The following is a 21,887-nucleotide window of genomic DNA, read 5'->3' on the forward strand; positions in this document are numbered from 1 at the left end:
CTGGGGCATAGAGATCCACCATGACCTACTGGAAAAGTTGAAGGGGGTATGGAAGACAATATGGGAGAGAGCATATTGGAGGAGGGGATATCCTGTGGGACTGCTATTTTGGGGCAGTGGGTAGGGGAAAAATGGGGAGAAAATTTGTAACTCAAAATCTGGTGGAAATGAATGAAGTAAGTCAGAAGTTAATAAAGCATTTGAAAAAAAAAAAGAGAGACAGCTTGATGGTGCAGTGGGTTTGGAATCAGTCAATCTTGAGTTCAAATCAGACACTTATTATTATGTCACCCTGGGTAAGTCACTTAATACCTCTTTGCCTCAGTACCTCAACTGTAAAATGGGGATACACTGGAGAAGGGAATGGCAAACCACTGTAGGATCTTTGCCAAGAAAACCCCAAACAGTGTCATGAAAAGTTGGACACGACTGAAAGACATCAAGTCTTAAATCTTACCTTTCTCTGCAGTTCAGGTCTTCTCCAGATCATTTTACAGAAGAGGAAGGTGAGGCAAACCGGGTTAAGTGACTTGTCCAGGGTCACACAGCTAGTAAGTCTGAGGCTGAATTTGAACTCAGGTATTCCTGACTCCAGGCCTGGTGTTCTTTCTACTGCCTCACCTCGCTGCCTAGATGCTTGGCACGTAGTAGGTGCTTAATAAATGATTGTTAATTGATCTGCTGTGTTCTCATCACGATATACCTTAATTTTAAGAATATAATAGATATTCAATAAATATTTTTCTAATTCAAGTCCCACATTCAAGGGTTAAGCTGACTTATTTCTCTTGTTCCTCCAATTGGCTGACAGACATGGAAGACACATGGCCAGTATAACAAAATCCTCTCAGTCTTTCCCTTGAATATATCATTGTTCTTGCAAAGATCCTGCTATCCTGGCTAACCTGCTGTTCCTCCCAGTTGTTCCCTTGTTTCTCACTCTTTGTGACCCCATTTGAGGTTTTCTTGGCAAGGATATTGGAGTGGCTTGTCAATTTACACAGGAAGAAACTGAGGCAAGGTTAAGTGACTTGCCCAGGGTCACACAGCTAGTTAAGTGTCTGAGGCTGGATTTGAATTCATGAAGATGAGTCTTCCTGATTCCAAGCCCAGTGCTCTATCCACTGAGACACCTAGCTGTCCTCTGTTCCTCCCATATGACATACCATCTCCTGTGTTCTTTGCACTAGCTGCTCTCTCCCTTCTCATCTCTTGCCTTAGTTTCCCTAGTTTTCTTCAAGACTTAGACCAGGGGCAGCTAGGTAGTACAGTCAATAGAGCACCGGCCCTGGAGTCAGGAGGACCTGAGTTCAAATCCAGTCTCAGACACTTAACACTTATTAGCCACGTGACCTTGAGTAAGTCACTTAACCCCAATTGCCCTGCCTTCCCCCCTCCAAAAAGCCAAAAAAAAAAAAAAGAGCTCAAATTCCACTTTCTGTAGGAGGCTTTTCCTGGTTCTCCTTATTCCTAGTGCCTTCCCTCCTCAGATTACCTATTCTCAGAAACATTTCTACATCTAGAGACCTTGTATGAAACTAACTATTTTTATGTTGTTTCCCACACTCCTGAAGAGCAGGACCTATTTTCATCCTCCTCTGTATCCCCAGCACTTTGCACCATGCCCAGAACCTAGTAAATACTTAATAAATGGTTGGTGACTGACATTTCTGACACTCTTTTATCATTTAATGCCCTGGCCACACTGACTGTTAGTAGAGACTGAAATCTATAAAGCTGGGTCCACTTGAACTTTTGCTGGCAACTTTCAGTTGAAATGTCTGTTGCTCAGCCAATTCAAGGTGGTCACAGGGACTCACATTTTCCATAATCCCTTGGCTCTCTGCATGCTTCCTGGCAAAAGGAAGAGAAGCCAGGGGTAGGTCTATTCTTGAATGGCCAAAAGATGACAGTTAGACCCTGTAAACTAACTGTCATTGGAGAACGTTCACCACTTTTCAGTGACTTTGAGGCCAAGAAGAAAACACGGGACAAGAAAAGGCTACCAGAAGATACTTGCACAGAAAATCACAGTTTTTGTCTTTGCATCCCACATCTCTTGGACATAGGGGCCTGGGCCTGAGTCCTAAGTACTCTCTGTGTCCACATGTAAACCATTATGGGTAACTTTGTTTGAAATTTAATTCCACATCTGCTGTTCTCCAGTCTTTGGAAATCTTATGAATTTCTCTGACAATTGTTTGCAAAAGCTATAATCATCAGCATCTGTAACAGGATCCCAGGGTCCAGGGCAAAACATCCCATGATTCTGAGAAGACTTTTGCCTAATGCTATTTAGTTGTTTCTTCCTCCTCCTCCTCCTCCTCCTCCCTCTCTCTGTCTGTCTGTCTCTCTCATTGTGCTGAGGACTCAATTTGCAAAGAAGTGCTTAGTGGATGAAGGAGACTGAAGGTTAAAAGCTGTAGAAGTGCCCTGTTCCATAAACTTCTGAGAGTTCTCAGGGTTGCCAGGGTCAGAGATGCCTAGGTTTTAAAACCAGACAGGGCCGGGCCTGTATAATCTCGCAGTCTATTCCTTCTAAGAAACAGCCAAGGCTAACGGGCAGGTGAGTCTCTGTTCAGCATCCTTTCCTGATAGCCCAAGAGTCGAGGGAAGACAGGGCTGGCATTTATATAAAGGGCAGCAAGGTTCTTTACATATCTCATCTCATTTGATCCTTACAACAACAATCTAGTAAGGAAGGGGGAGAGGAGGAAGGGAATAAATATATTTACATAATGCCTACTAGGTGCCAGGCACTGTGTTAAGTGAATTTACAAATTTTATCTCATTTGATTCTCACAACCACCTTGGGAGGTAAGAGGCTATTACTATCCCCATTTTACAGATGAGGAAACTGAGGCAGACAGAATTGCCCAGGGTCACACAGTGAGGAAGTACCTGAGATTGGATTGATCTCAAGGTCTTCCTGATTCCAGGCCCTGTGCTCTAGGCTCCATGCCCCCACCTAGCTGCCTTTAGACAGCTCAGCAGTCATGCCTAGACTTTAAAATCCCATGACCCTGAATCAGCACCACACCAAAGATCTCTGTATCTAGGACCTTGAGATGCTCTGTGGCTTGATGATCAAAAGATAAGCTGGAAACCCAGGGTCTGAAAGTCCCAACCCTGACTCTGATGCAATATGTGACCTGGGACAAGATAAGCTAACTTTCCTCTGCCTCAATTCAATGTTAAGTTAATGTTCAACTGACTTCACAATCTCACTGTTTTCTAGGCATGAAAGCCTCAAAATCTCCTTTTGCTTTTCTCTCAAGTGGATAAAACATTGGGCCTGGAGTCAGAAAGACCTGAGTTCAAATCCAGCCTCAGATACTTACTACCCATGTGACCCTGGGAAAGTCATTTAACTTTTGTCTCTGTTTTCTCATCTGTGAAAATGGGGATAATAACAACACTTTTCCTCCCAGGGTTGTTGTAAGGATTAGTAAGATGATAATTGTGAAACTCTTTACTTAACCTATTTATTTGCCTAAGCTTTTCTCATCTGTAAAATGGAAATAATAGCAGCACCTAGGGTTGTTGTGAGAATCAAATGAGATAATATTTGTAAAGCACTCAGCACAGTGCCTGTCACATAGGAAGTGTTATTATATATTATAGAAGTCATTATATACTGCATCTTATTTATATCATATATCTATATATTAGATATTATATGTTAATTGTTGTCATTGTTATTTAAGTAAGGTGACAGCAGCAAGAGAAGGGCCCCTGAGAGTAAAAAAAGCAAAGCCATGCTTGAGGTATCACCATCTAGAGACTCTAAGCCCCAGATTTGCAAACTTCCTGACATTTCACTTCTTTTTTTTGGGGGGGGGAAGGTGGAAGACAAGGCAATTGGGGTTAAATGACTTGTCCAAGGTCACACGGCTAGTAAGTGTTAAAGTGTCTGAGGCTGGATTTGAACTGAGGTCCTCGTGACTCCAGGGATGGTGCTCTATTCACTGAGCCACCTAGCTGCCCCAAGGTATATTTCACTTCTTAACATCTCAGTTTCCTTGCTTGCAAAATCCAATCTGTGCCCCATAGAGACATTAAGTGGAACAAAAATAACCATAAAAGTACTTTTGAAAAAATATACAGAACCGTGAAGTCTTATTATCATCCCCATCCTCACCCCTTCCTGTCTTAGATATCCTACTTCCCAGTGGCATTTCAGCCAAGTGTCGGGGAGATCAGGATGTCATTCTATTTAATGGAATAAGCTGGCCACTTCCATGGTAAAGGACTGGACAAAAGTCTCTCCTCCCTCCACCATCCCCCTCTGCTCATCTTTAAATCTTTCAATTGGCTGAGTGGCACCAAGGATGTGACTGTCACCCAGCAGTGTCTGGTTTATATAGAGCATGGGTTCAATGACATTTAGTCTTTAAAATAGCTGCCATTCTGTTTAATTTAAGCCTAAAATTCATTCAAATACCCATTTCTCTAGAGTCCATGAAAGAAGGAGGTCCCTGTTCCCAGAGTATCTGTTTGTTTTACAATCCATAGGAGCACAGACTCTAGACCTAGCAAAAGAGCATAGTTCTATATCGAGAACTATAATCTAGATCTAGAACTAGAAGAGAAGGGCACCTGCTCCACCCCCTCCTTTTTTTTTAAAATAAATTAGGAGACTGAGGCCCAGGGAGATGAAGTCATTTGCCCCGGGTCACATAATCACTAAGTGAGGGAGCCAGCATTCACACTCAAGTCTTACCATCCCAAGGCCAGTCAGTTTTCCATTACAACATGTGGCCTTCTGATTGAAAAGTTTCCTGGAATTTTCCTTGGAGTTGCAGAATTTAAATGTCATTGATATGTGCCAATTCAGAATACTGAGGTCTTATGAATTGACAGCTTGGGATAGTGGGAACTTGAAAACTTACTGGGCTGTGAATAATGAGGACCCCAACATGTGCCAGCTGGTCTGAGCCTGGACAGCTCCTCAGACTCTCTGGGCCTCACATTCTCCATTTATAAACTGGTGTGTGTATATATGTATCCTTTATGTATATGTATATACACATATATGTATCCTTTGTACTTCAAAAATTTATGCATGAATACGCTTTAAAAAGAACATTTCTAAAGTGCTTGGCTTAATCACCTATAATGAAAAAAAGCAGATGAAAAATGCATATTGCTTAGACAATTAAGGTATATTTGGATATGTTAAGGTATGAATAAGTGAAAAAAAACCACTTATTAAATGCTTATTATGGGCCAAGAATTAGGTGAAGCTCTGAGGATACAAATGCAAAAGTGAGAAAGTCTCTAACGTTAAGGAATTTATATTTTGATGGGGGAGATAAGACACACAGATGGTTAGCTAGCTAGATGGATGGATAGATGCGTGGATAGATGGATGGATGGACAGAAAGACAGATAGATATGGATAAAAATGATACATTGAAAGAAATAGATAAATAGATATGATAAGGAGATAGATATGGATAGAGACAGCTAGCTAGATAAAAATGGAAGATAGCTATATCGCATTTGGAAGCTCTGGGTTACTGTCAATGATCACAAACTACTCAATTTCTTTTCAACAGCAGTATTTTCAAAATGGTGCTATATGGCTACCATCAATCAGAGGTAGAGCTGATTACAGGTAAGACCCTTATTACAAAGGGCAATGGAAAGATGCACACCTAAGTTGCTTGCAATGTATTACCTTTGAAAACTGGCATGATACAAGCATCCAGGACATGACACTGGCTAATGATAGGAGACCACAGATGAACAACCTGGGTGACACAGTTTCAAGAGATTAAAAGAACCATATCAAACTTTTGTTGGGTGGATTCTCTACAAAGGTTTTATGTAAAGAAAGGGGAAAAGTTAAGAGGGATTGGCGAAAGACCTGTGATTTCATTGGTAAAGGCAACTATGAGATGAAGAAATTCCCTCTATTGATGTAGGTTGGCACCTTCAGCACCTTCTTTGTACTTTATAGTCAAGAGAATTGCCTAGAACATTAATAGAAAGAACAAGAATAATAACTAGCATTTATATTGTGCTTCAAGGTTTGCAAAGCACTTTACAAAATATTATCTCATTTGATCCTCATAGCAACCCTGGGATGTAGGTACTATTATTATCCTTACCTTATTTTATAGATGAGAAAACTGAAATAATAGAAGTTAAGTGACTTGCCCTGGGTCACACAGTTAGTAAATGTGTGAGGCTGGATTTAGACTTGGGTCTTCCTAATTCCATGTCTAGCTCTCCATTCACTTTGATGCCTCCCTACCCAGAACTAAGAGTTTAAATTGTTTGCCTAGGCTCACAAAACTACCATTGGTTAGAGGTGGCACTTGAATCCAGGACGTCCTAGTTTGAATCCAGCTGTATGCCCACTGTACCACATAGTCAACAAATTCAGAAAATCTTCCTGGTACATGAACCTTCGATAAAAACCCTACAAAGCATTAAAGGACCACTTTAAATTATAACAAAAGTAAAGAAGTATAATTGAAAGCCAGGGAATTATTTGCAAAGGGAAAATACTAGATTTTCTGATAAACTGAAGCATAAAGCAAGGAAATCCCCTTTTTATACCAACAGAGCTCTAGAAATGTTAGTGATAGCAAGAAGATCAAGAAATTAAAAGAAAAACATGAATTGCATGTGATTAAAAAGTTGAGGAAGGGCCCACAAATGCATGGGTACATTAGAGTTTCAAACTAAATGCCCTATTATAAAATGCAATAAGTGAAATCTAAAGTGAAAAAATTTGATAGCCTCATGAAATTTAATTATAGCTCCTATATTATAAGATAGTGAGAAAGAAAAGAGGCATGTAATAGTATTTAAAAGAAGTGTTAAATGTTTCTTTGTATTTCACTTTGGAAAATCCAAGAGGAACATTTTACTAATAAGATTTAACAAGTAATGAGAAAATTGGGTAATAAATTTATATATAATATGTGTGTGCATGTATGTATGTGTGTATATATATATACACATATATCAATGGAAGAATCCCTTTGAATAAATACATTTATTCACATTTCATGAGTTCTTGATAGGCGATCAGGTATAAATTATAGATAAAAGGATTAACTGGTTAGAAAACCAGAACAGCATCTTGTTTCTTTATCCTCTACCTTCAAACATACAGTTAATGGCATTTGGTGCTGTATCCTGCAAAGATGCTGATTAATTCTTTTTTTATCCTGATTTTAATAAGATTCTCTGTACTTACTGTGTTGTCAGCAAAGGATATTTTAAAGGGTACAAATTTATACTGTCCTCAATATTTTTAAGAATCCTAGACATAGAAACTTCTGCATTCACTAAAGTATTCTTTCTCAAATCATTTAGAAAAACACTGTCATCAAATCTCTGGTAGATTATCCCCTTTCTTAAAAAGAATAATAAATCAAGGTAGATTAAAAGATTTATCCAGGGCCACAGGGTTGTCAAATGGGCTTTTAAAAATCTTCTTGGAACTCTTTAATCTTTCAAATTGTTCTTATGATCAAAAAAAAACTATCAAAAGAAATCTAAATGTCTCCTTCATACACTGGGGCCCACTGACATCCTACCTGTCACATAAGCACATCTGACATCTCTCAGAACAATCAGATTGGTTGCCTTTTGGTCTTTTTAGGTATTTATTTCCTTGCTCTCACCTCCTACTGCATTTATTGGGCTGGCAGAGCAGGAAGCAAAAGAAACCTGATATGCCATTTTTACAAAATCACCGCCCACAGAGCTTTTGCCCACACAGTAAGACAATCACATTGATTTATAAGCATGCATGCATTTTAAAAGTAAAATAAAAGACTGATATATATCCTATAAACCACTGATCATGGGAATATATAGCCCAAAGCCCAAATGAAATGCAGAAAAATGAGTGACTAACTTGACCTTCACATTTTTTCTCCTACAGCTTTTGGAATAGTTTATAGTTTCTTTATCTTTATTAGAGCATTTTCATCATCACATTAATGAGTCATTAAACAAAAGGCTTACCAAAAGGTTTACATTTGGAAATAAACTTTAGTTTCTAAATCTCTAACAGTAAAGACGAGCCCTGATTTGCTACTGCTCCTCACTGAAATCTTCAAGGGAATTAAAGCAGGAAAGTTGGGAAACCATAGTAGAAATGGTAGGATGAAAGTAGAGCATCCACATTCATTCCAAGAGATCAGCTCAATAAAAATGTGGCTTTATCTCTCTCTTCCTTTATTGCCCAGTAATCCTTAAAACAATCCTTCCCACAACCCTACCCCTTATGGCTTAGAACCCATGTCTTTAAAACTGAGCTTCTTTGGTGCCAAACACTTTGTTAGTACAAAGTATTCTGATGTGTAAGTGATCCAAGCAGAAATCAGCAGAGACCTTGTAGAAGTACAACACAGAACAAGGAGGAGACAGGCAGAGTTTGTTAGCTGGGTCAAGAAATACACAAGATATTTGGACTTAAGATATGGATGGAAAAGAAAAGAAAACAGGTCTATGTCTCCTACCTTTTAACCAAACATGAACTGTCAGGATGAATTTATGTTTGATGGAAGATACTTTACTTTTCTTGGTCTCAGTTGTTTCCTTATCTGAAAAATGAAGGGGTTATATTAGAAGATTTCTAAAATTTCTTAGCAGCAGTTCAGTGACTCAGTGGATACATGCAGTGTTGGGCCTAGAGTTCAAATCCAGCCTCAGATACTTACTAGTTGTGTAACCCTGGGCCAGTCATGTAACCTCTGTTTGCCTTAATCTGCTGGAGAAGGAAATGACACACCACTTTAGTATCGTTGCCAAGAAAATCCCAGGGACAAAATTTGGCGTACTGTGGTCCATGGGTCAAGAAGAGTCATATACAACTGAATAATAACAAAAGATTTCTTATACCTTTACTTCTATGGTCTATGCATGTCTCACTGTGAGCTTGAGAGAAACTGAGCTTCAGGATGATTTCTGAAAAGCAGTTGTCTCTTTCCCATCATTTGCTCTTGGTGATCCAGACACAGCTTTGGACAACAATTAGGAGCATATACTTTGGATTTAGTAAGATACAGAATGTTCATTCCAATGGACAGCTCAGACTTTCAGTAATGCCTCTAACAAAAATGTTATGACAGGGGCAAGGGAACTAAAGCAGGATTTGAGAAGAGATGAGGAGGGTCTAGATCCCGTAAAACTTCTGTTACAACTACTGCAGAAGGGCACTGAAAAACTCTGTGCACAAAGGAACAGGAAGATTAATGGCTCAGACTAAGGAAAAGAAGCTTAGGGCAAATCCACAACAAAATTTGTTCAAGGAATATTCATCTTTATAAAGCCTTCACTTGGTAATAATACAAAGTCAGTAACATCTTGGTTTTCATTTGATGTATGATTTATATTTCTCAAGCTAAACTCTATATTCCGCCACCCCCTGGGGTAGAAGGTCTTCCTTTTCTTCCTCCTTCCCATTCCACTCCCCCTTCTCACCGAAAGTATTTCAAAATTATGTACTGTAATAGCTTGATTATTTTGGATATTTTCCCCTTTATTCAATCACATTCTGATCTGTGCCAAGTAATAAATCATTATACTTTAGACTTATAAAAATCCACATAAACAGACACACATTCTCCTGACTTATTGCTATCATCATCGTTATTTTTTTAAATGCTTTATAGATGCCTTTTGTCTTTACATCACATTCTCCTGCATTATTCAGGCAGCCAAGTTGTACTTCTGGCAATTCTAAACCTTCGATGCTCCACAAATAAAAGTGTCCTCATAACAGACTACGTTCCCAAGTCCCAAATGTGTCATGCAAGCTAAATCACCATTCAGTTTATACTCCTGACTTTGGCAGTCACTGGGCTTGCACATAATCACTGTCACTAACTGTTTTCAGTTGGGCACAGGTTTTCAATAACAAGGCTGTGTCCCTGCCAATTCCTGGCATTAATATGGGGAATAAGACAGAGAAACCCAAAGAGGCAAGTCTATAACTTCTTTTCCTCTGGTATGTATATGCAAGCCTATGGGAGCACCTCCTCTGAGTAAAAGGCATGACAAGACAACCATTCCTTTCTGACACAGAAATGAGTTTTGTGTACATTGGAGCCTATAGCAGGAAGGGTAAGCCTTGGTCAGGGTGGGATGAAGATGAATGAGTACTGCAGAGACCATGATCTGAAAAGATAAAAAGGATACAATGATGATCACTGAGGATTTGAGGGTCCTGGGAGAGCCTTCCTGTCCTGCATTGGTCTTGCAGTGGCTGTCTTACCAGCCTGAGATGGGGTCCAAGATCAAAGGAGGCAGAAAGATTCAGCAGCCAATTCTACTCATATCTCTTTCACTACATTTGCCCTTTTCACATGATCATGTTTATTTCTAAAACATATTTTTAAGGACCTAATGCATGGCTACATAGGTCCAGGTTCCTTCTTCCAGGAATCTAAAACTTTAAGACAGAAATGTCAAACACAAGGCCCATGGACCCACCATATACCTGAGTGTGGCCCAAACTAGATTAAAATATAACTGGGAAATATTCAACAAAATTAATAAAGATATAATAAAACTTAGGTAATATTACATTTTAAAGCCAAATCAATGTGCAGCCCACAGAGATCTTTATGTACAGATTAGAGGCCCCTTCTTCTATTTGAGTTCATCACCACTGACCCAAGACACAATGACATGTGTATAAATAAGCACTGAACAAATAGATGGCAGAATAATGATGGCATGATTAGGCAGTGAGGTATTTACAATATTTAAAGTACAGATTAAGAGTTCATGCATTGTAGGAGAGATATACCCAATTAAAGAAAGGCATGGGTAGAAGCCGGGGGCGGAGTCAAGATGGCAGAGCAGAAACAGGACCTCCATGTGGCTCCGGCTCCCACCACCCATGTAAAAGGGGACTCTAAACAAACTTTGGAGCTACAGAACCCACAAAATGGCACAGAGAAGCTAACCTCCTACTGAGGACAGTCCGGCAGGCCGGTAGGAATCGGCCAGTGCAGCAGGGAGCCAACCCCAACCCAAGCAAGCCAGAGTTTTAGCCCTAGGACAGGCTTGACCAAACACCAGCAGGAGGGGCTCCAGGTAACCAGCAGCTGTGGCCGTTTCCAGAATTATCAACACATAAATGCTAAGGACAAAGTGAGAGGTCAGTGCAGAGTGGACTTTGGGACCCAGTAGTTGGGAGTATGTTGGCTTTTGCCCCCAGGGCAAGACCATTGCCATGTGGCAGCTTCAGCTCCTGGCCTGCAGAGTGTAGGAGGACCAAGCGACCAGTCTGAGGGGTAATCGCTCTTGCTTTAATATGCTTCGATCTGGATTGCAGTCTAGGGTGGAGGTCCTGGGGTGTGTGACCAGCTTGTTAGAGCATGTGGAGGCTTCAAAGAGGGCACCCAACTAATACCTCCAGCAGCTGAGAAAACCCCAGCGTTTGGAATGAAGCTCCCCTGTCTGGTGGCGGAGTTCTACTGTGGCAAAAAGCCTAAAAGTCAAGTAATTGAGTGGCAAAATGAGCAGGCAAAAGAAGCAAACCAAGCAAAGCAATCCAAAATTAGACTTCTATTTTGGGGACAAAAAAGATCAAAGCATGGAACAGGAAGAAGACAGTGAACTCAGAACTCCTGCATCAAAAGCTTCAAAGAAAAACACAAGCTGGTTACAGGCCATAGAGGACCTTAAGAAGTAGATAAGAGAAGTGGAGGAAAAACTGGGAAGAGAAATGAGAACAATGCAAGAAAACTATGAAATGAGAATCAACAGCATGACTGAGGAAAATAACACCTGAAAAAACAGACTAATGGCAAAAGAGGCTCAAAAAGGCAATGAGGAGAAGAATGCCTTAAAAAGCCAAATTTGACTGATGGAAAAAGAATCTCAAAAGCTCACTGAGGAGAATCATACCTTCAGAATTAGATTGGAGCAAATGGAAGCTAATGACTTTATGAGAAATCAAGATGCTGTTAAACAGATCCAAACAAATGAAAGAATAGAAGGCAATGTGAAATATCTCATTGGAAAAACCACTGACCTGGAAAATAGATCTAGGAGAGATAATTTAAAAATTATTGGACTACCTGAAAGCCATGATCAAAGAAAGAACCTAGAAATCATCCTCCAAGAAATTCTCAAGGAAAACTGCCCTGATGTTTTAGAACCAGAGGGCAAAATAGAGGTTGAAAGAATCCACTGATCACCCCCTGAAAAAGATCCCAAAAAGGAACCTCCTAGGAATATTATAGCCAGGTTCTGAAATTCCCAGATCAAGGAGAGAATATTACAAGCAGCCAGGAAGAAACAATTTGAATATTGTGGAAACACAACCAGGATAACTCAGGATCTGGCAGCTTTTACACTGAGGGATCGAAGGGCTTGGAATGTGATATTCCAGAGGTCAAAGGAGCTGGGATTAAAACCAAGAATCACCTACCCAGCAAAACTGAGAATCATGTTTCAGGGGAAAATATGGTGATTCAGTGGAATAGAAGACTTTCAAGCATTCTTGATGAAAAAACCAGAGTTGAATAGAAAAATTGACATTCAGATACAAGAAGCAAGAGAAGCATGAGAAGCTAAACAGGGAAAAGAAATAATAAGGAACTTATCAAAGTTGAACTACTAACATCCCTACATGGAAAAATGATCATTGTAACTGATGAAACTTTTCTCAATATGAAAATAGTTGAAGGGAATATATATACATATATATATATATAAGAGGGTATATGGGTGTATGAATACATATGTGAATGTGTGTATATATGTTTACAGGTATACATAGATAGAGGGCACAGGACCAATTTAATAGGAAGGGATGATACTTAAAAGGTGAAATTAAGAGGTGAGAGAGGAATATAATGAGAGGAGATGGGGAGAGACAGAATTGGGTAAACTATCTCATATAGAAGAGGCAAGGGAAAATGGTTACAATGGAGGGGAAGAATAGGAAGGTAAAAGGGAATGGATCAACCTTATTCTCATTGAATTTGGCTCAGGGAGGGAATGACATACACACTAAATAGGGTATCTCACCCAACAGGAGAGTAGGGGGGAAGCGAATGAGAGGGGGGATGATGGAAGGGAGGGCAAGCTGAGGGCGGAGGGAAGTTGGAAGCACCCACTTTTGAAAAGGGACAGGATCAAAGTAGAGAATAGAACAAGTGGGAGGTGGGATAGGAGGGAGGGAAATATAGTCAGTCTTTTACAATATATCTACTATGGCAATGTTTTGCATTAGCTACACATGTACAACCTATAATGAATTGCTAATCTTTCCAGTAAGTGTGGGTGACAAGGGAGGAAGGAAATGAATCTGGAATTCAAAGTTTTAAAATCAACTGCTTAATATATATATATATATATATTATTAATACTCTTTTACATATAATTAGGAAATAAGATATACAGGCCCTGGGGCATAGAGATCCACCATGACCTACTGGAAAAGTTGAAGGGGGTATGGGAGAAGATATGGGAGAGAGCATATTGGAGGAGGGGATATCCTGTTGGACTGCTATTTTGGGGTGGTGGGTAGGGGAAAAATGGGGAGAAAATTTGTAACTCTAAATCTGGCAGCAATGAATGATGTAAATCAGAAGTTAATAAAGCATTTAAAAAATGAAAAAAAAGAAAAGAAAGTCATGGAAGGTCCATGACCAACTTTGTCCATGGAGACCTCTAAGTCAAATAGACACTCCTTCATTTTTGGTCACAGCCTGGCGAACAAGTTTGCAAAGCTCCTTTTGATACACTGGGAAGGTGACCAGACTAAGAGTCAGAAGACTCTGGTTCAGGCCTAAGTTTGCCATTAATTTAAGTATGTGAACTTGGGCAAGTTACTTTCCAGTTCCAGGCCTTACGTTCCTCATCTATAAAATGAAAATGGTTATCTAAGTGATCTCTGAGGTTTCTTCTAGCTTCAATATTCTATGAATCTAGATTCTACCACTTCTCACATACCACAAGTCCACTTACGGTGCCATTCAGAATAAAGTAAGGAGGCAGATGAAAGGGAATTAGTGGAGTGATGAGATCACATCCATTGTTTAAGTATGAACATAATTAAAACAATCCTTCCTTTCCCTCATGAAGCTTATAGTGTAGGAAGGGATACATACACATATACACATCTATATGTATGTATGTGTTTATACACATATATATGAGATTTTTTATATATATATGCAGTAAGTGGGCAATGGGGTCTAGCAGATAGAGGAAATGGCTATAGTAGTCAGGGCAGAAGGGATGTTAGTCTGTATTGCTAGAAGGAGTTTTCCCATTTCCTGTATAAGTTCAGATTAGAAAATATAAAAAACTACAACACACAACAGAGTATGATAAAAGGAAGTACAAAGTGCTTTTAAGGGATAAGGATAATAGATCACTTCTGACTGGAGGGATAAGGGAATACTGAGTTGGAGGTAATGTTTAGATCTTGAAGGATGGGTAGGATTTTTAACAGAGATATGAGGGGAGGACATAGTTTCAAGGTAAATTACCTTAGAAGTGAAAGTTTTCCCTTTGTTTGGGTGTAAAGAAGTTTATTAGTCATGGATTTTGAAATGGCAGGAGGTAGCCATGTACTTATAAAAGACAACTGTCTCTGCCCTATTTGTTTTGCTGGTTTTAAATCTTCCTGGCAATTGCTTCTCTTCACCCAGTCAAAAGACCACAGTCTCAAACCATCATCTGCCATACTGATTCCGGTCAATCTAACATGTTAATAAAAATACAAAAGCATTAAAAGCACTACAAATCGAAAGGCACACAACAGTAAACTCTTGGCCAGGGTTGCACTCAATTTTTAAATATTGTTTGGTTAGAGGTTCTATAGCTTTTCATAAGTGCTCCTACGTACACTGACATTTAGATGTCAAGACCCTGGAGAGGAGTGAATTCATTCATCAGAAACATATTTTACTTAAGACTTCAGTGAAAAAGAGAAAGACTGAGAAAGGCTAATAGGTTTTATAATATACTCATCTTTGATTCTTAAAAACCAAATAATTCATGATTGCTAAGTGCATATGATGTAGTCTCTGTGGTGGAATCAGTTCGTGAGTTCAGTTGTTAACCAAAAGGTTGGTGGTTCGAGCTCACAGAGGGACGTTCTAATGTATAGCAAGGTAGTATAATGGATAGAGTAAAGAAGATTCATTTTCCTGAGTTCAAATCTGGCCTCGGACACTTACTATTTGTGCCACCCTGGGCAAGTACTTTAGCTTTAGTTGCCTCAGCTTCCTAGTCTGTAAAATGAGCTGGAGAAGGAAATGGCAAACCACTCCAGTATGTTTGCCAGAAAACCCCAAACCAAATAGGGTCACAAAAAGTTGGAAGTGACTGAACAATAACAACAAATTGTATATAGACCTAATGGAGAGATTCCAAAGCCCTAAGAAAGAATTTGAATTGCATGTTTCACTTTACAACCTTCAAAGAACATCTGACTAAATTAACTTTCTAAAAGTGCTGAAGCATTGATGGGGTTTTCTTTGGGGAAGAGGGGAGAGGCATGAAAAGAGCCAACCAGTCTGCTCAACTTCTAAACAAACTACTACCTTTATGGAGATTTCATAGCCAGAATGTCTTAGTCACATTAGATTAAGTAAGAAGAATCTATGTGGCCCTTAATATATTGACTAATAGACATTTTCCATGACTTTTTCAAATTGTGTTCTCACGGAAAACCGAGCCCCAGATACTAGAATTCTCCTTGCTGAAGACCCAACTGTATTTTCGAAGCTGGCTTTTTCATTTTTCTTTCAGATCACTTCAAATATCAGAAAACAAACCAACCATCTGAAATAATGAGTCATTTTGGACTGGAAATGGAAGCATCAGGTCAAATACAGTTTAAGCCACTTTTATGCCAAAAGACTCAGACAGTCCCAATACAATGGATAGACAGTCCCGTGACATCAGTTCACCTTCTGATTCCATTGTAGTCAATGTTTTAAACATATGGTTGGCCCTTACACCAGGTCAGCACATATTAATAAAGTAAGACTATATGGTCAATCTCTAATAATTCAGGAAATTCACAGCAGTAAGTCTTTTCTCTCAAATCTATGCCTCTGGGGACATTTCACTATTCCTCAGTATTTAGATGGCAGAGAAAATAGGAGGTATAATTAGGGAATGAAAGTTTTTATGTTGGATGGAGAGAGGAGATGTCCTATTTACTGGCCTTTCATCCAAAGGTTATGCTTTATTTCTGATTGGTAAACATGGTTACCTGTCTCCCTCCCAGTAGCCACTTAGAACATGGTATCTTTAGAACAAAGGCAAGTGATTTAAAATATTCTTTATCGGGGTATCCATCACTGGACTCTTTTGTTAATCAAGGCCTTTTCTCTTTGGTGAGATGTTGCCGTTTAGACCAATTTAGACTCATTGCTAGTTTACATGGCTGTATTTTGCATTTTCCTCCTACCAAAGTGGAATTTGGTTGACCTGCACTGGCATGCTTTAGCATTGGATGCCTCTCTACTGGAAAAGTTGACTTTGTGAGTAATCTTGAAAATAGGCTGGAAATGGAACCCAGAGCCAGTCAGAATTCCAACTGCTTGTGGGAAGCCTGAGGAAACATCTCACAATTGCCTCACCTGAGTTACTGGTTTATATTCTGAAGTACTTGCCAACCCAAATGTTTCATGTTTATATTCAGTGACTTAACTTTCTTCTCTTTCACATGAACCTTAGTTCTCTGGAGCAGTTGGCAAATAAGTAACCAACTATACATAGAGCCATCCAGACACCAGTGTGGGTTAACCTTTTAAGCTGTAGGTCCTTAAACTAAGGTTACCAATAGACAATTTTCTAAAATGTGCTTTATACATCCTTGCCTTTTTCAGCAGAGTAAATGTCAATATGTCAAGGATTCATGACTTTGCAGTGTGAGAACTGTCACAGATTGCCATCCATCTAAAAATTAGTAGCCAAGTCTTAGCTGCCTGAGGCTCAGACAGGATAACTTCTTACATTTATAGTCATAAAGCTAATGTGTTAGAGGCAAAATTTGAACCCAGTTTTTAATAAATCCAAATCTAACAGTCTAATTTTCTCCCAGCCTAAACATACAAACTTTAAAAAAATCAACCTGTGATTTCACTGGTATAGACGATGTCCAGAAAGGCAAAACTCATTTCATCCATGCAGATCAGCAAATGCTTAGCAATTTAGAGCTGAGTGAGTTGCCTAGGACCCTGAGAGGTCAACAATTTGTCCAGGGTTACACAGTCAGAACTTGTCAAGAGATAAGACTTGAACTAGGCAGCTAGGTGGTACAGTGGATAGAGTGCTAGGTCTGGAGTCAGGAAGACTCTTCTTCCTGAATTCATATCTGGCCTCAGACACTTACTAGCTGTGTGACCCTGGGCAAATCACTTAACCTTGTTTGCCTCAGTTTCCTCATCTGTAAAATGCCATGGAGGAAATGGCAAACCATTCTAGTATCTTTGCTGAGAAAGCTCCAAATGGTTTCACAAAGAGTTGGACGTGGACTAACAACTAACTAACAAGAAAAGGATTGGAGCTACAGGCCCATCTTCACATACATGGACATATACATGGTCATAAGAGGCTGAATGTGGTGTAGTGAATAGACAACTGGCTCAAACCCAGCTGATCCTAGATTTCAGTCCTGGTTGTGGATTTATTATGGACTAATTACGGAGCCCTGGGAGAGTGCCTAAGTCCTTCAATGACCTTGGCAAGTCTTTAAAACTAGAAGTCACAGAACACCAGCAGATCAGAACTGATAAAGGGTATTTTATCACTAGGAACTCCCAGTACCAATGATATCACAGGGTCATTGTGGGTATTCAAAACAGTGTATCAATGATACTAATCTAATATTTCCTTGATGACTCATAATCAGCACCATGAATACCAGTTACTATAATGTACTGAAAATCTATGGGCAGTGACACAGTGGATAGAACACTGGGCCTGGAGTCAGGAAGACCTGAGTTCAAATCCTTCCTCAGACATTTACTAGCTGTGTGACCCTAGGCAAGTCACTTAATCCCACTTGCCTCAATTTCCTCATCTGTAAAAATGAACTGGAGAAGGAAATGGCAAACCAAGCCAGTATCTCTGCCAAGAGAACCCCAAAGGGAGTCACAAAGAGTTGGATACAACTGAAATGACTTGACTACAACACAACAACAACTGAAGATCTAACTAGCGAAGCAAATACAGATTATATGAGAGGCAGAGGCAGTACCAGGCAATGTAGAGAATGCTGGCTGTGAAGTTAGAGGGCTTTGGTTCAAATCCTTGCTGTCCTATTTAATACAAGTGGCATCTGAAAAGCTGATCTTGGATCTTGCTGAGCTTTGGTTTCTATGGCACATATGTGAATATATGTAGAATACATATGAAATAGTCATAAGGCAGGTAAATACAAGATAGTAAGGCCTTAAAGGATTTGTTAAATGCTTACTCTATGCTATAGGGCGGGGGGGAGGAGAAGGAGGTGAGGGGGGGCGGGCAGAGATACTAAGTTCTATCTGGGGTCACATTGGAAGCTTGCTTCCTTTGAATACTTTAGGAGGTAAGTTCCCTCTTTCTAGCTCTAAATCTATGCTTTTATCAATTATGCATGCCTTTAAGGCATACAACTTCCAGGCCAGCACCTAGCCAGGCAGGGGCCTGAATCTTCCCTAAATTCATGCCTGGCTGCCCAAACCAGCTGGGGAGAGGGAGTAGTCTTCGGGCATTCCAGGTAGTTCTGTGAGCATTCCACAGCCTGAGGCTGGCCTAGGCCCTCCCCAAAGGACCCAAACCTACAGCTAGGCTAGCAGAAAGAACAGCCTCAGGGCATTCAGGGCCCGGCAAGCACCAGTGACCACAGCCAAGCTGCAAGAGAAAGGTCTAAGAAGGGAAAAGCCAGAAAGCATCTTCATAAGACACTTAAATTACCCATTTTTTTATAGTCCTGGAATTTAGCTCATAGACTTCTTCAAGCTCCAGTATTCTCTGGTTTTATAATCAAGGTCTGATCTCAAATGAAACTGGATTAAGAAAGCATATGGATATAAGATTTCTTATCACTTTAAATATGACAGGGAGGTAGGGCCTCAGAGATGGAATAAACAGGATTGAATAGTTTTAGCTTCTGTTTGAAAAGGCCTAGACTTTGGGGAACCATGACTCTTGCCTTCATCACTCAAGAGATAAGAGAAGGTAAATTGTTTTTTTACAGGCAACTGGGAAATAAGATATACAGGCACTGGGGTGTAGAAATCCTCTTGCCCTACTAGAAAGTTGGTGTGTGGGGGGGGGAATGGAGGAGGATATGAGAGAACAGATTGGGGGAAGGGGTATTCAGTAGGCTTGTTATTTTGGTGTGGGGGTAGGGGAAAGATGGGGAAAAAATTTTATAACTCAAAATCTGGTGGAAATGAATGTTGAAAACTAAAAATAAATAGATAAATTGGAAAATAAAATAAAATAAAAATAAATAAATAAAACAAGACAAAAAAAGAGAGAGAGATAAGAGGGGGAGATAATTCTCAGAGATTCTGATCTTGGCCGACTCTAAGGCTCCAAAGATCTATATATACTTGTCTTGAGTAGAACCTTGCCCACTCCTCTTTCCACATTGCTCTCTGCTGCCTATTCCAAAATAACCCAAGGGTGATTGTGATGAATTAATGACCTTTCAAGTTGCAGTGTGATCATCCTCAGGAATGCCACAACTTCAGGACAAACTCGACACACTCATTTTTATCACAGTCTCTCTTCTGGCATCTCCAACTCAGTTTGCTTCTGTCTCTGCTTGTTCTAAAGCTTTCCTTTTTCCCCAACCCCTCTTAACTATTCTGCTCCACTTGGTCCTGAACCTTGGGGCTTTTGTGAGCCTTCAAAAGGACAGGTTGAAAAATGTCAGCATCTTCAGTTCTAATCTGTTCCACGAGAACCTACTTCCATAAGTGCCACCACAAATACCCTACTGAATACCAGACACTGTGTAAGGCACCCCAGGGTCTCAACAACAAAGAAACAAAGCAATCCTAACTCTCAAACTTATGTTCTATATTCAACATGTACATAAATATATACAAAAATAAATCCAAAATACACATAAAGTAGGTAAAAAACAACGCCAAACAAAAGACTTATCAACTGAACCTACAGATGAAAATGAGACATTATTAGAATTTATTGAGTAAGGAAGTGATACGGTCGGAACTGCTCTTAAGGAAAATTACTTTGACAGTTGCGTGTGGGATAGACTGGAGGAAGTCAGGAATTGAGACAGGGAGACTAATTGGAAGTATATTGGAAACATTCTAGGTAGGAACTCTTCTGGTCTCAGCTTCACAAGTAAAATATAAGGTGAGGTTTCCAGTTGAGAGTTAGAATAGAGATGGTGTAGAAGGCTTGACTACCTTGAAATAATTATATTTATACACACATAACAACACCAAAATTGCTATTGGGGCTAAACTAGGATAAGTAGAGAGCAGGAGTAGATGTGAAAGATGTTTTGGAGATAGAAGTAGCAAGATTTGGCAACTGATTGGGTATGGGATAAAGAAAGAGAGTGAGGGGGGGATGGCTAGGTGGCGCAGTGAATAGAGCACCAGCTCTGGAGTCAGGAGAACCTGAGTTCAAATACGGCCTCAGACACTTAACACTTACTAGCCATGTGACCTTGGGCAAGTCACTTAACCCCAATTGCCCTGCCTTTACCCCTCTGAAAAGCAGGAAAAAAAAAGAAAGAAAGAGATTGAGGAGTCAAGGACCATGTCAGACTTGCAAATATGAGTTACTAGAAAAATAGTAGTGGCCTTGACAGAAATAGGGAAATTCAAAACAGGTGTAAGCTTGGGAGGAAAAATAATGTCAGTTTTGGATATCTTGAAGTTTGAGATGTCTGTGGAATTGGAGATATGCAACCAGAGCTCAGGGAGGAGAGTTAGCTTAGCTATATAGATCTGGGAAATATCTGTATGCAGGTGATCATTAAACTCATGGTATCTGAAGGATCACCAAGTAAAATAGTGTAGACTGGGTACAGAAGAGGGCCCAGGACAGATATGGAAATTAAAAGATCACTGGCAACTTTGGGGAAAGAAGTTTAGCTGTATGACTGCAAAATTTTAAGAATTGGGTGAGAGGAAATGAAGTTAGCATAAATAGCATTTTCTAGGATTTTGGCTGAGGAAGGAAGAGAAATATAGGATAATAGTTAAAAGTGGTATAGGGCATAATGAGGGTTTTTTTTTTTTGGTTTGGTTTTCAGAAGGAGAAGGGTTAGATGTGTTTAAAGGCAACATGGAGGCAACCAATAAATAGGGAGAAATTGAATGTTAGAGAGGGATGGGTGATAACTGTGGGAATAATCTAAAGAACTTGGGATGGAATGAATTAAGGATACAAGTAGGGGGCTGTACTTGGCAAGAAGGGTTACCTCTTTATCAGAGACTGGAGTAAAAGAGGATAGACTGAGGGCTGATGTCAAAGGAATTTGAGAAGGGCAGAATAGAGAGAAGGGGGCGGCTCTTCTGGTCTCAATTTCATCAGTAAAATATAAAGTGAAGCTTCCAGTTGAAGGGTTGGAAGACAGGATGGATAGCATAGAATCCTTGACTATATACAAATAAATATCTTTATATACATATATCAGCACCAAAATATTTATCAGGCCTAAGTATTCTGCATAGCCAAACTGTCCTAAAGCCATCTAAATGACTTGCTAACCAACCTTGTCACTGTGCAGTAAAAAAAAGTGATGTTTTTCTCCCTAAAAATAAAAAAAATCTTATTAATATATTTTGTTTTTACAACTGACACGATTTCTCCATGTCCTTGTCTCCCCCAGAGCTATCACTTATAACAAAGAATTAAAAAGAAAAAAAAAGAGGAAAAAAGTCTAGCACAAGTGATCA

General features: G+C 39.6%; 1 protein-coding gene across 13 annotated transcripts in view; it reads right to left on the reverse strand.

Annotated features, from left to right (window-relative positions):
• LHFPL2 (LHFPL tetraspan subfamily member 2) overlaps positions 1 to 21,887 on the reverse strand; it is a 260,793-nt gene that overhangs the window by 149,175 nt on the left and 89,731 nt on the right. For 7 of the 13 annotated variants that reach the window (XM_069096291.1, XM_069096294.1, XM_069096296.1 and 4 more), the window contains one exon: positions 8,490 to 8,573. The exons of 4 other annotated variants lie outside the window; for them this stretch is intronic. The gene's annotated coding sequence lies outside the window, so the exon portion shown is untranslated. Of the gene's footprint in view, positions 1 to 8,489; positions 8,574 to 8,690; positions 8,741 to 21,887 lie in introns of all 13 variants that reach the window. 2 more of the 13 variants (XM_069096295.1, XM_069096293.1) reach the window with 1 other exon arrangement.

Source organism: Petaurus breviceps, unplaced genomic scaffold (assembly GCF_028583685.1).
Source record: "Petaurus breviceps papuanus isolate PSGF00001 unplaced genomic scaffold, PetGlider_PUasm1.0 229, whole genome shotgun sequence".
Classification (NCBI taxonomy): domain Eukaryota; kingdom Metazoa; phylum Chordata; class Mammalia; order Diprotodontia; family Petauridae; genus Petaurus; species Petaurus breviceps.